Below are 12,886 nucleotides of genomic sequence, written 5' to 3'. Positions count from 1 at the left end.
GCTCTGTAGACCAGGCTGGTCTCGAACTCACAGAGATCCGCCTGCCTCTGCCTCCCGAGTGCTGGGATTAAAGGCGTGCGCCACCATCGCCCGGCACTAAGTGTTCTTTTGTTCTTATGTGACTAGTGCCCTGAAGAAAGCCACATAGAAAGGACTTCAGACATCAGGCGCTGTCCAGCCTGAGCCTTGTTTTTGAAAACAGAAGTTTATAGAAGCAATCTGGGGAGTAGAAGGGCTTTCTAACTAAATATGAATGCTAAAAATAGGGACAAATATTTTTCCATAACTCTAAATTCCACATTTTGCTGCACATTAAATTGTAGCCTGAAATCTCCCCTTGGATTTCCAGCCCCATTACTTCCATGCTGAGGGAAGAACCATGATCTTTTTAACAGTTTCATGATATCATGATCTAGATGAGCAATTGCCAGGACTTTATCAAGACAGGGGAGGAAGGAAAAGAAACTGCAGGCAGCTTAACGGTGGACTGTGATTTGCTTTTTTTTTTCCTTTTAAATGTTTTATTCATTTTACACATCAGCCACATTTCCTCCTCCCTCACCTTCTCCTACTCCTCTTCACCTTCCCTAACCCACCCTCTGAAAGTGTGAGGCCTCCCATTAGGAGTCAACAAAGCCCCTCCCCCACCCCTGCAGCAAGGCTGAGCAAGGCATCCCGCATAGGGAATGACTTCCTACTAGGAGTGTTAGTTGGGAGGGTTGATAGTGCAGTCGAGGGGGAAATTCCAACCATAAAGGAAAACTGAGTGCTTGACTAAGCAAAGAGTAAAAGCACAAAGATCTGTTTATCCTGACTCCGGAGCTTTCTGATTTGAAACTTGTAGGAAGAAGGCTTCCTCTGAAGAGCTCATAGAAGACTTGCTTCCTGGCAGCCCATCTAAGCTTCCTGTTTCTACCCTTCCCCTGATCTGTAGCTTAACACCCTTAGTTACTGGAATTTTAAGTAAACTGATGTGATAGCTAAGAAAGTTTCCTCTGTAGCTAGGATGAGACCTACTTTTCTACCAATCCCATGTTTTGTGTCACAGTCTCCTGACTTGCCAAAGCTAGAAAATCTTTCATATATTATTCTATATTATTTCCCATATGTACCTACATAAATGCAAAATACACATGGAACTGGAGAATACACAGGGCTCGGACGGTAAGAGCCCTGGCTACCCTTCCAGAGGGCCAGGATACATTTCCCAGCCTCCATATGGTGGTTCCCAGCAGTTGGTCATTCCAGTTCCATAGAATCTGGTGTCCTCTTTTGACCTCTGTGGTGAAACACCCATATCATAAAATAAAGTGAAATAAAAATCAACACATACAAAGAGGCCCTCGCACACCGCATCACAGGACACTACATTGCTTTTTGCTGCCAACACCAACCCTCTCCAAAAAGCTTGAGATGGCTGAGTTTGTAATGCAAAGCAGTTACTAACCAGGGTAGAAGTAGAAGAGGCATGGGTTGTCTCCCATTGAAAATACTCTCTCCGCTCTTATTGCAAACTCTATGAATGGTAACTGTTGATTCTTCACTTCTTTCTATCCAGTAGTTAACATCTTCATGGATTTTTAAATACTTTATGTTTAAAGCCACTATTGGAAAAAAGGGCAAATCGATCAATCTCAGTGATAGAAAGTATTTAATATCAACATTTTGAGTTCCTATTATATGTAAGGACTTTATTCCTCTAAAGAGTGTATTATTGTGTAAGACTTAGACCAAGAACTGAGGGGGATTTTTAATTGTTATGCCTAATGTTTGAACACTTACCTTACATTCCAGAGACCTGTGTACACCCCCTGCCATTCTAACACGATGTAAACCATTTTCTTATGTGCTGCCTCATGTCTTCTTCACTGGGAGAGCTAGCAAAAGAATTCAGAGGACATTATAGGAGTTCTTAAAAGTCAATTTATTGCCCTAAAAGTCACCCTAAAATCTAATGTGTCAGGAAGGTCTATAAATAGAAATCATCTAACATGGCCTTGTTTTTTTATATAACACAATCAGATATTGTCACTTAAAATACCCAAACCTGATTACTGCATGTTTAGCATGCAGGAAGTACTCCATCCATAGTTCATTCGGGGATTCATCCGGATATGATCAGGCAGTTGCACGTGAGCTGAAAGAGATCGTGCCTTCCTCCAGACATGTCCACGTCTGGTGTGCTCAATCTGAAGTCCTCTTGTTGTTTTCCTCTCTTGATACAGTAAATATTTTATTCAAAACAATGCAAAGCATAGTTTATGTTTTCAGTTTCACTTTCTGGGAAAGTGCAGAAAGAAGAGAAACCAGACTGCATTATTTGTTTTAGGGTAAATATTTTGAAGATATAATTACCTAAAAGTTGTAGAAATGGGTTACAGACTGTTCACAAAGGTGAAGATGTTTTAATAAGATAGAATCAATACTTAATACCCCACATAATAGGCATCAATGAGGGCTTGACATCTAGTATCTCTGATGCATTCTGTGTATAATTATATATGGAAGCTTCTTTGGGCCTAACTTGTTCTTAAAGATGTTTCTGTGTCTGAGTACAATATATGATTGGTATAGACAGGAGTATGTATCATAATTAGTAATAAAAATGTGTACATTAAAGCTGAGGAAATAGCTCAGTCAGTAAAGTGCATGCCATTTGAACAAAAGGACCTGAGTTGGGGTACCCTGAAGCCAACAAAAATGTGGGTGCAGCAGTGTGTGCATTATTTCAGAGCTGGGAAAGCAGAGGCAAGAAGATCCCTGGGGATTATTGACCATCAAGTGCAGTCAAAACAAGAAGCTACAGATTTGGTGACTAATCTTATTCAGAAAAGAAGGAAGAAGGAATGGAGAACCAGCTCAGTGATTAAGGGTTCTTTCTGTCTTGCAGAGGATGAGTGGGTTCCCACCTCCCAACCACTTGTAACTGCAGGTCCTGGGTATTCATCATCTTTATAAGCTACTGTTCTCATATATGTATGTGCCTACACACAGACACATACCCAGAAAAATAATTAAAAATAAGAAAAACGGCTGGTCGGTGGTGGCGCACGCTTTTAGTCCTTACACTCGGGAGACTGAGGCAGGCAGTTCTCTGTGAGTTCAAGGCCAGCCTGGTCTACAGAGCAAGTTACACAGAAAAACCCCATCTTGAAAACTATATGCATGTGTGTATGTGTGTGTGTGTCTATACTAAAAATGATTCCTTTTTTAAAAAGCAGAGAGTGATTGAGAAAGACGGCTGACATTAGCCTTTATCATCTACCCAATCATACAATCTATACTTATCTTGAACTCATAAACACACGACATAATACATTTACTAGAAGCCAAACATTTATATACGTTCTGATTTCTCTGTCTTCATCTTTAAAAGGAGGTCAGTTTTCATGGTTAATTTAAACATGTTTTCACCTTTATATGCATCCCTTTCATTCATGCCAAAGAAATTTCAGCTGTTTTCTATAACAACAAAATTTAACAGCAAATATAAGCATAATATTAAAATCTTTTCCAGAGCTTACACAATTCTATATTTTACTTTTTTCTTTGACAATTTCATGCAATGTGTTTTGATCATAATCAACCCCTACCCGCAACTCCACCCTGATCCACCTGTATTCCTTACCCAACTCTGTGTCCCCCTTCCTCTTTATAACTCAAGTCCAATTTATGTTGCCATATACTATTAGATGTGTAGCCTTCCAATGGAGTATGATTGACTTACCAGAGGTTATACTCTTTTTTTAATTTTTTTTTTCATTTATTTAGCCTACCAACCTTAGGTCTCCTCCCTGCTTTCTTCTGGTTCCCTCCCCCTGCCTCCTATATATGCTTTCCCCATCCACTCCTCCTCTCTTGACTCCACTCAGAAAGGGGCAAGCCTCCCATGGACTTGAACAGAGCATGTCACATCCAAGCTCCTCCCCCTACATCAAGGCTGGGCAAGTAAATCTAGCTTGGGAAACAGGTTCCCCCCAAAAACCAAATTCAAGCACCAGGGACAGGTCCTGACCCCTCTTCTAGGAGCCCTACAAACAGACCAAGCTACACAAATGTCAAACACATTCAGAGGGCCTAGTTCGATCCCATGCAGGTTCTCTAGGGACAGAGTCCTTGAGCTCCCCCAAGCTCAGGTTAGCTGTTTCTGTGGGTTCCCTTTGACCTTGGCTATACTCTTAAAGAAAACAGACTTTCCCTTTCTCTTCAGCAGGCAATTGACAATAACTCCTCAGCTAGGGTAAGACTTTGTGCCTCCCTCCCCTCCCCAAACTGAGACTTGGTGGTCTGTCTTCAGCTGTCACCACTGCTGTGAGTTCATATGTGCAGCTGCTCTGCTGTTTCTGGGTGACACTGTTTCCTTGTTGTCATCTCTGGCTCTTACACCCTTTACATCCTCTCTTCACCAATGATCCCTGAGCCTTCGAAGGGGGTAATATGATATAGGTGGCCTGACATACTCCTTATGGCTAAAAATCGTTAGTTTCTTATTCTCTGCACCTTGGCTCCTTATTAGTCTCTGTGTGAATGATCATCAGCGGCAAGAAGAATCTTCTCTAATGAAGGTTAAGAGATGCAAGAATCTACGGTTGTAATGATAAATCAAAAGAAATTGGTTTAATACTGTGTCCACTTAGAATAATAGTAGTAGTTTCTCCTTAGGTGCTTGACCTGTCTAGCCATGGGTTCTTGGACCAGTAATAGTGCCAATTATGGGTTTCATCTTGTGGGGTAGGATAAATCCAATAAAAACACAAGTTGGTTGCTCACAGATGTTTGTGTCGCTTTTGCAAGCAGTGGGTAGGTCTTCCCAGACCAGTCATTATTGCAGCTGGCAGAATTCACAACTGAGTAAGAATGATGTTTGCTTTCTCCATGTTCTATGACTCAAGTACCTCGTGACTACAGCAATAGGGTTTTACCTTCAGCTGTTGGAGGGAAACTATAGCATGGGCAATAGCCTGTAATGTATGAAAATCTATGGGAGGGACCTCATCGGCCAATAGATTTCAAAGAGGTAACCAATCCCTATCACTGAGCTTTTTGTATATTAGCCTATGGTGTCTGGTAGGGACACTGCTACCTCATAGTAGGGTATCTGTGTGTATGTGTGTGTGGGGGGGTTTCCATATGACTTTAACAAAAGATCTTCATTTTTATTTATCCATCCATGTAGTTTCACTAATACCCTGCCTTCCCAATCAGCCAACCAAATTTAACACCTCCTATCCATTATTCCTTTTTAACCCTTTATACTGCAACATTCTATTTCTCTCCTCCCATGGTACAGTCAGTTAGCATATAGTACGTATGCAACATTACACAATTTTAGAAGATTTGTCAAAACCAACAACTTCACAGCAGCAAATTTTATAGTCTGTTTTCTCCTGACTTTATCAAACTTGACATCGCATTTCAGGATGCATTGTTACAATCAAACTGACAGAACGGTCTGATGCAAACAAATTTTCGTTCTTTTATCATCCACTTCTGGAAGAGTGGTTTTTATTTTCATTGAAAGCAATTATTTTTTGGACTCAGAGTTTGAAAGTTATAAAAGGATTTAAAACCATCATCACCCATGGTCAAATAGCTATCATAACTTTACATTTACAAGTTTGTTCTTTGATATTAGGAAGCGTACGCAAAGGAGAGGTGGATTCTTGTATTTATTTGTGGCTTTTAAAAATGGTAACAAAAATTGCTAACAAAATGGTTCGTATTTCTGGAAATCACAACAGTCATGCATGCAAATGGATACAAAAATCATTTCAAAATCTCCTTGTACCCTAATAGATTGTTCATTTATTATAGAAATCCAATGAAATGGTCCTTAGGGGTTTTTAAAAATTGCATATGAATGGAAGGGAAACTGTTTTAAATATCTCATAAATAGATAAAACCTTTTTTGCTTCTAGTTGTTTTATCTAATAGAATCAAGAGTGAGAGAGAGGGACTTTTACTTTAGTAATCCCGAATTTAATTTTATATGTCTAAAATATACTAATAAGCAATTAGATGACAAAGAGAGGATAAATTTGTACAGGGAAGATATTAGATATGGCACATCTGAGACAAATTTTTTTCCTTGATTTTCCTGTCTTCCTCCATAGCATCTTCTTCTGAGTTTTAGCAGTTCATGGTTGGTAAGTTATTATCAAGTTTATTCCGTAGTAATAAATTCAAGCTGTGAGGTGGAGAGAATATTCCATCTGCTCTCTAGAAACCACTTCACCTGCATAATAAATAAAGTAATAACCTATTATAGCATTCTTCTTTACCCTATGAATGCTGCAATTGCACCGCAACCTAAATTATTATGTCCTGTCATCTAATAGCAAAATATTGCAGACATATGACTCTAAGTAAGCAACAGTCTTGACAGTGACCAGTTGCAGAATGTCTGGGGTGAATGGGGAGTTGTTCTGCTAGGCCTTCCTTGCAGATTAATGTATACTTTGAAACAAAGCGAACACAATAGAGTTCAAAACCAATCTGTCGGCATTAATGTTACCTTTGTGTTCTACCAGTTTGTGAGAGATTAACCAGGTTGTCTTGTTGAATTCTGTACTGTTAGTGACTGCCTGTAAAATAGACAACAAAACACTCTGTCACAGGTAATGAAATTGCCAAACTTTGAAACGACCCAGGAGTATCTTATCAGGATGAGATATGTTTGTGGAAATGGCAATTAGATCTTAGTGAGTGCCCTAATTACTCTTCATTCCTATGATTGAATACTCTGACAAAAGCAACTTAGACAAGAAATGGTTTGTTTTGACTGACATGTCGACGGGGGATCCAGTACATCAGGACAGGAAAGGTATGGTGGCCGGAGAGTGAGGTTGGCCTGACAGGAAGCAGAGTGGTTACATTTCATAACTACAAAGGAAACAGAGAACCAGTGTGGGAGAAGGAGAAGGAGAAAAGGAGAGAATCAATGATTGAATGAATACATGCATGAATGAATGAATGCAAACGAACAAGGACAGATGTAAGGCCTGGCTGTAAACCTCAAATCCCAAGGCTCTACTGTGTCTGGATTCAATAACCTCCCAGGACAACCCCACCAACTAGAGACCAAGTGTTCAAACACACAAACTCAACAGACTATATCTAAGTTTATAGAAAATAACTGTACAGAGAAATTTTATACCTTCACAATACTGGTAGAACTTTACCTCCTCATAGCTGCGTTATTTTTGTAACAAGTCGGGTTTTCCTTAAGCTAGCTATTTGTTGTTTGATGTAGCTTTGCGCATCTTTAATATAGCTGATTCTGGGTGGTGACTGAAGCAAAGAAAAATGGTTAAGAAAGTAGCATTTAAGGAAATGTTCATGTTCTTTGAACGTGAATGTATATATTTTCATATTTGATCATTGCTGTTTACAGTACAGTATAACACTGGTAGCTCATTATTTTAATAAATCCGTGCATAAATTATTATCAGTATTGAATATTCATTTGCTCGGCAATAAAATTCTTATTTAGTAGCTATTTACCTGTTATGTAGAATGGTTACATTGTTATTCTTTCATTTGGACTCATTGCTTCACAAACATCACAATCTTCATCTATCATATTCATAATTTGTGGTTCAATCCACAATGTCTACATTACTATACACATGACTTAAATTATTTTTATTAAGTATGTTTTTCTACAGAATCTACGTGGCAAGAGTACGTGTGTGTGTGTGTGTGTGTGTGTGTGTGTGTGTGTGTGCACTTGTTCGTGTACTAGTGTGTGCACATGCCAGCGGAGTGCAGGGGTCACACTTAGGTGTCCCTTGGGAGCTACCCACATTGGTTTTTGAGACGAGGTTTGTCAGAGAGATCCAGGGCTCAAAGTTTGTTTACTCTGGCTGGCCATCTAAGTGCAAGAATCCTTTTCTCTCTGGGTCCCCCAAAACTGGAATTAGAAGTATACTATATCTCATACATCTTTCTCTATGGATGTTGGGGATTAAACTTGAGTCACCTTGCTTGTACTAGATATTCTAACAGATAAATTCTGTGCAGGATCACTATTGCTGTGATGTAATTGTTAGTCATATCATTTGAAAATAAATATAAAAGGAATTGCAGCCTGTTGAACTCATGTGATTTGCAGAATTAAGGAGTAAGAGCCATAAGCTCAAGCTGCAAATTATTTTCCTCCATTTCACCTGAAAAGATTTTAATTTACAATATAGTAGTGAAAATAAAGGTATTATTAATAATAACTGTCTATACATACACCAGCCAACAAGCTTAAAAATCAGTTATGATCTTGATGCAAAAATAACAAATAAAATAATGGCAAATCGAATCCAAGAACACATCAAAACCATCATCCACCATGATCAAGTCGGCTTCATGCCAGAAATGCAGAGATGGTTTAACATATGAAAATCTGTCAACATAATCCACTACATAAACAAATTGAAAAATAAAAGCCAAATGATTATTTCATTAGATGCCAAAAAGCTTTCAACAAAATACAACATCCCACAAGAACATGCGCTCCACTATGTTTATAGCAGCATTGTTTGTCATAGCCAGGACCTGGAAACAACCTAAATGCCCCTCAACCGAAAAATGGATAAGAAAAATGTGGTACATTTACACAATGGAGTACTACACACCATAAAAGAATAACAACATCTGGAATTTTGCTGGAAAATGGATGAATCTAGAAAACATTATTCTGAGTGAGGTAACCCAGACACAGAAAAACAATTATCACATGTACTCACTCATAGGTGGTTTTTAAACATAAGGCAAAGAAAATATGCTGTCTACAAACCACAATCCCAAAAACCTTAGACACCAATGAGGACACTAAGAGAGACTTACATAGATCTAATCTACAAGGGAAGTAGAAAAAGACAAGATCTCTTGCATAAATTGGGAGTATGCGGACCATTGGAGAGGGTTGAAGTGGGAATGGGAGAGGCAGGAAGGGGAGCAAAAAAATGTAGAGCTCAATAAAAATTAATAAAAAAATCAGCTATGATCATGCTAGCTATATCCCTTTGGTACCCACCTTACCTCATCCCCCATGCGTGTGACATGCCTCAGCATCTGAGGATTCCAGTGGCAGCTCTCTGATTGGCCAGGTCGTCACCATGCTCCAGCCATTGTGTTACCAACATTTCCTGTGTCTCATATCTATTTCTGCACCAGTGTTCCATTATCATAATTAACATAGTTTGCTGTAACTGTATGACAAATATCATGGGAACATCTCCTGGCTTCATCCTTAGTCTTTTATTGTTTGTTGCCTTTTTCCCTACATATTAATTTTAAAATAGGTATATTCCCTGCTTTAAATGACACCTTGTGATCTATAGTAAATATGAAAATTGATTTGAGAGAAATTGGAGCCATTAGCATATTGAATGCTCCATTGTCAACTTCTGAATTACTTTCATACATACATTTACAGTATTCTTTTAGTGATCAAATGTATTTGTTTAATCTTGTGAACTTTTACTCTTTCTCTACATTTTGACTTTCCCATCATTTAGTGTTCTACCATCTATTTGTTTATTTTGTGGGGTGTTTAGGGAAAGGCATACATTTTCATTTCTGAAAGATTTAGAATTATATTTACTATCTTATTTTCTCCTTTTAAATTTTAATTTTTCTACTTTCACGGTTAGTTTTAATAAAGTTATTTTTATTTCATTTCCATTCCTGAATATTCTGCTAATGATACCATTTTTGCATCTTTGGTGGGTAATTTAGTGTTTAATATTTTGTTAACAGCAAATTTAAACTCAATAACCACCTGTACATGCTCATAGGAGGGTCCAATGGGGCTGTTTTACACATTAGATTCACGAGCACCTTCCTTACTTAAATAAGTTATGTCATGTTTTTATTATATTGATTCTTTTTCATTAATTCATATTATTTCCTATTAAATACATCATACTGACACCTCATTTTTTGACAGTCAGTTTTCATACCTCTTAGATCTTCATTCTGGAATATTTCTTGAAAAAGCACTCACTGGAAATGGTGGCACAGTGTACCCTTAGCCTGAGGTGCATATTCTTTCGTATTTTACCTTGCTAATCCAGAACAACCTTTGAACACTTTCCTCATCTGATGACAGGCCTGCGTTTGGCTCTCTTTTGAGCCTTTGGTAAAGGAGACACCAGAATTTATCATGAGCTCAGCTCTATGCTTCAGCTCCTCCTCCTCCTCTCTGCATCCTGTCATTTCCAGATGTAAGGAGATGAAGTGAGCCTACATACTATCTCCCAAACGGTTTCTAGAAAGGGGTACATATGTGATGTGTCACTGTTCCCACCATTTCAAAGCAGTTGCACACAAAGTTTTAATATTAAAAAAAAGAAATTATAAATTAGAAAAGCATATACTTGCTCAGCATGAGAAGAATCCATTTTCAGGAGCATTTATCCCAAGAAGGAAACAACAGCCAGGGCAGAGCTCTATTGCATCCTGAAATGGACCTTCGTTTAAAGAACATAGAGGGTGAAGCTGAAGGGAGCTGAGGCTGGAAAACACTAAGGAAGGAAAGATGGCAGAGCAGAGCTGGGAAACTGAGTCATGAGAAGATGTAATGTGAGGGATGAGAACAGAAGGAGCTCGTATCCAAGTGAGCAAGTCATTGTGAAACAGAGGGGAGCTCAGTACAGAGAGGATAGCAGGCATGCGATAGTAACGGTTGAATAAAGAGGACCTTGTTATCACATGTCCCATGATGAAACAGCATGAGGTCAGACCTTCCCCAAGGTCTGCTTTCTATTCTGACGTTAATCTCCAGTGCTCATCTTGGAGCTGCCGCTAACTGATAGTGAGAGTGTTAACTAATTAGCGATTTCCGTGTGCCTCATTTTTTATTAGTTTAGTCATTCATTTGTTGACTGCTTCTATGCAGATATTATAACTGAAAGTGACTATCCCAGGACATAACAAAGCTGACATGATCCTGATCTCTACGGAGTCATGTGTATTTTCTTTTCTGTTTTTATTGCCATACCTAGCTGCTGTTTCTATCACTCTACTGTGTTCTATCACTTTCTAAGACTATTCTGTATCTCTCCCTAGTAAGAAGCAATTATCACCTTATGGGGTCCATGTTGTTGCTTTTGAAATACAGGTGCAAATAAGTCATCAATGTCTGTAATTACATAAATATACCTTACAACTATAGATTTAAAGTTAAAAATGATTGATTTTTATTGGGTCTCTCTAATTTTATAATAAAATACTTAGAACTTAATCTAACATGAAACTGAAAATAACCACATCACTAAGTTAAAAAAAATAAAGAAATCAGCTTTCAAATTTGACAAATTGACATCAAAATGAGCAGAGATCTCAGGAATGGATGGTCTAAACAGGTGTTAAATAAAATTCAATTCACTAAATTGAATCTCATAACTTTGAAAAGTCCAACAAAAGTATCTTGCTGGTGTCTGTCACTAACAAACCTCGGAATGATGCCTTACCAGTAATAGTTACAGATTTGCCCTCTAGTGAAGCAGGGCAGGTCTGACATTCTGTGCAGAATCAGGATACCCTGGTGAGATCAACTCAATAACAATTGCTGAAAAAGGAGGCCATGAATGTGAAGGGGGGTGGGGAGGGTTGTGTGGGAGAGTTTGGATGGAAAAGTAAGCAAAACACGGCAAACAAAAGGACAGGAAGAAAGGAAGGAAGGAAGGAAGGAAGGAAGGAAGGAAGGAAGGAAGGAAGGAAGGAAGGAAGGAAGGAAGACAGCTATTGCTAGAGTCTGACTGTACAATATATGTTTTCACTACTTAGGATCTGGAATATTTCATGAAAAATGCAGCTGGTCTAATAATTCTGCCCTTATTAAAAACAAGCAGTGTAATGTATGGCCCAGTCTACCCCAGGGATGACAACACAATTTGAGGCAGAGTACTCAAAACTGTAAACACTAAACAAGAGCAAAGAAGAAAATCTGGCAGAATTTGTAAGCAACAAAATAGTAATTTGAGATTCTCCAAACACTGGAAGAGAAGGGAAACACAAGATAAGTGCCACGTGAACCCCACTTTGGTCTGAGGGTGCTTTTCAGTGTGGGAGCATGGGAAATAGCACCTGAGCAGAGAGCCCTGGTATTATGGGGCTGAAGAAATGGCTGTTCAGTTCAGCAACTGATAGAGAAAGCGGGATCTGGCAAGTGAAGAGTTTCAGAGTTTGCCTTTGATTTCCTCTGGCTAGTGAGTTAGTCATGCGGAAGGAATGTTTTCCATAAACCAAACAGATGCAGTCTCTGAAAAGCAGAAGTGCAAGTGGTGTGCTCTGGAGACAGATTGAACTCAGGCCCACAAAGACAGGCAGCCTGAGATAATGCCTGTTTTTCTCTAGGAAACTTAGAAGAGTTGGGAACTGGGGCAACACAGTCCTAAAGTTCTTGTCTTCCAAGCAAGAGGAGCTGAGTTCAACAACAACACCTTTGTTAAACTCTGGGTATTGAAAAGGACATGGTGACACTGTTATGCCTATGTCATGGGACCCCAAACAAGGCCATCACTAGCTGGTATCTGATGCAAACACACTGGGGTTTATGGATTACAAATTAGCTAATGGGAACTGTAATCCATCACTCCGACACAGCAGGTGGAGGAGAATGGCCATGAGCTCTCAGGATAATGGGTTTTTAAAAAGCAAAGCTGCAAGCAGAGTGGAACAAGCCTTGGCAGTTTAGGAGTTGGTAAAAGTATACAACTTTTGAATTCGTTAGTTGGGGTATAGGGGAATTTCAAAACAGTAAAAACAGTGATTAATCAGGCACCTACAAGGAAATTTGAAGTAAGTAGATGTAAACAGATGTTTGGACACCCTAGCAGATCACTTTGACCAGGGCTGGCACAGTTTCTTGGGAATGTTTATGACGTTG

The 12,886-nt window shown here is 38.9% G+C and overlaps 1 protein-coding gene across 25 annotated transcripts in view; it reads left to right on the top strand.

Annotated features, from left to right (window-relative positions):
* Positions 1–12,886, top strand: part of Rims1 (regulating synaptic membrane exocytosis 1) — a 473,457-nt gene that overhangs the window by 388,879 nt on the left and 71,692 nt on the right. The gene's annotated exons all lie outside the window — the stretch shown is intronic.

This window comes from Microtus ochrogaster, linkage group LG2 (assembly GCF_000317375.1).
Source record: "Microtus ochrogaster isolate Prairie Vole_2 linkage group LG2, MicOch1.0, whole genome shotgun sequence".
NCBI classification, from domain to species: Eukaryota; Metazoa; Chordata; class Mammalia; order Rodentia; family Cricetidae; genus Microtus; species Microtus ochrogaster.
This window is presented reverse-complemented; position numbering and strand designations above follow the sequence as displayed.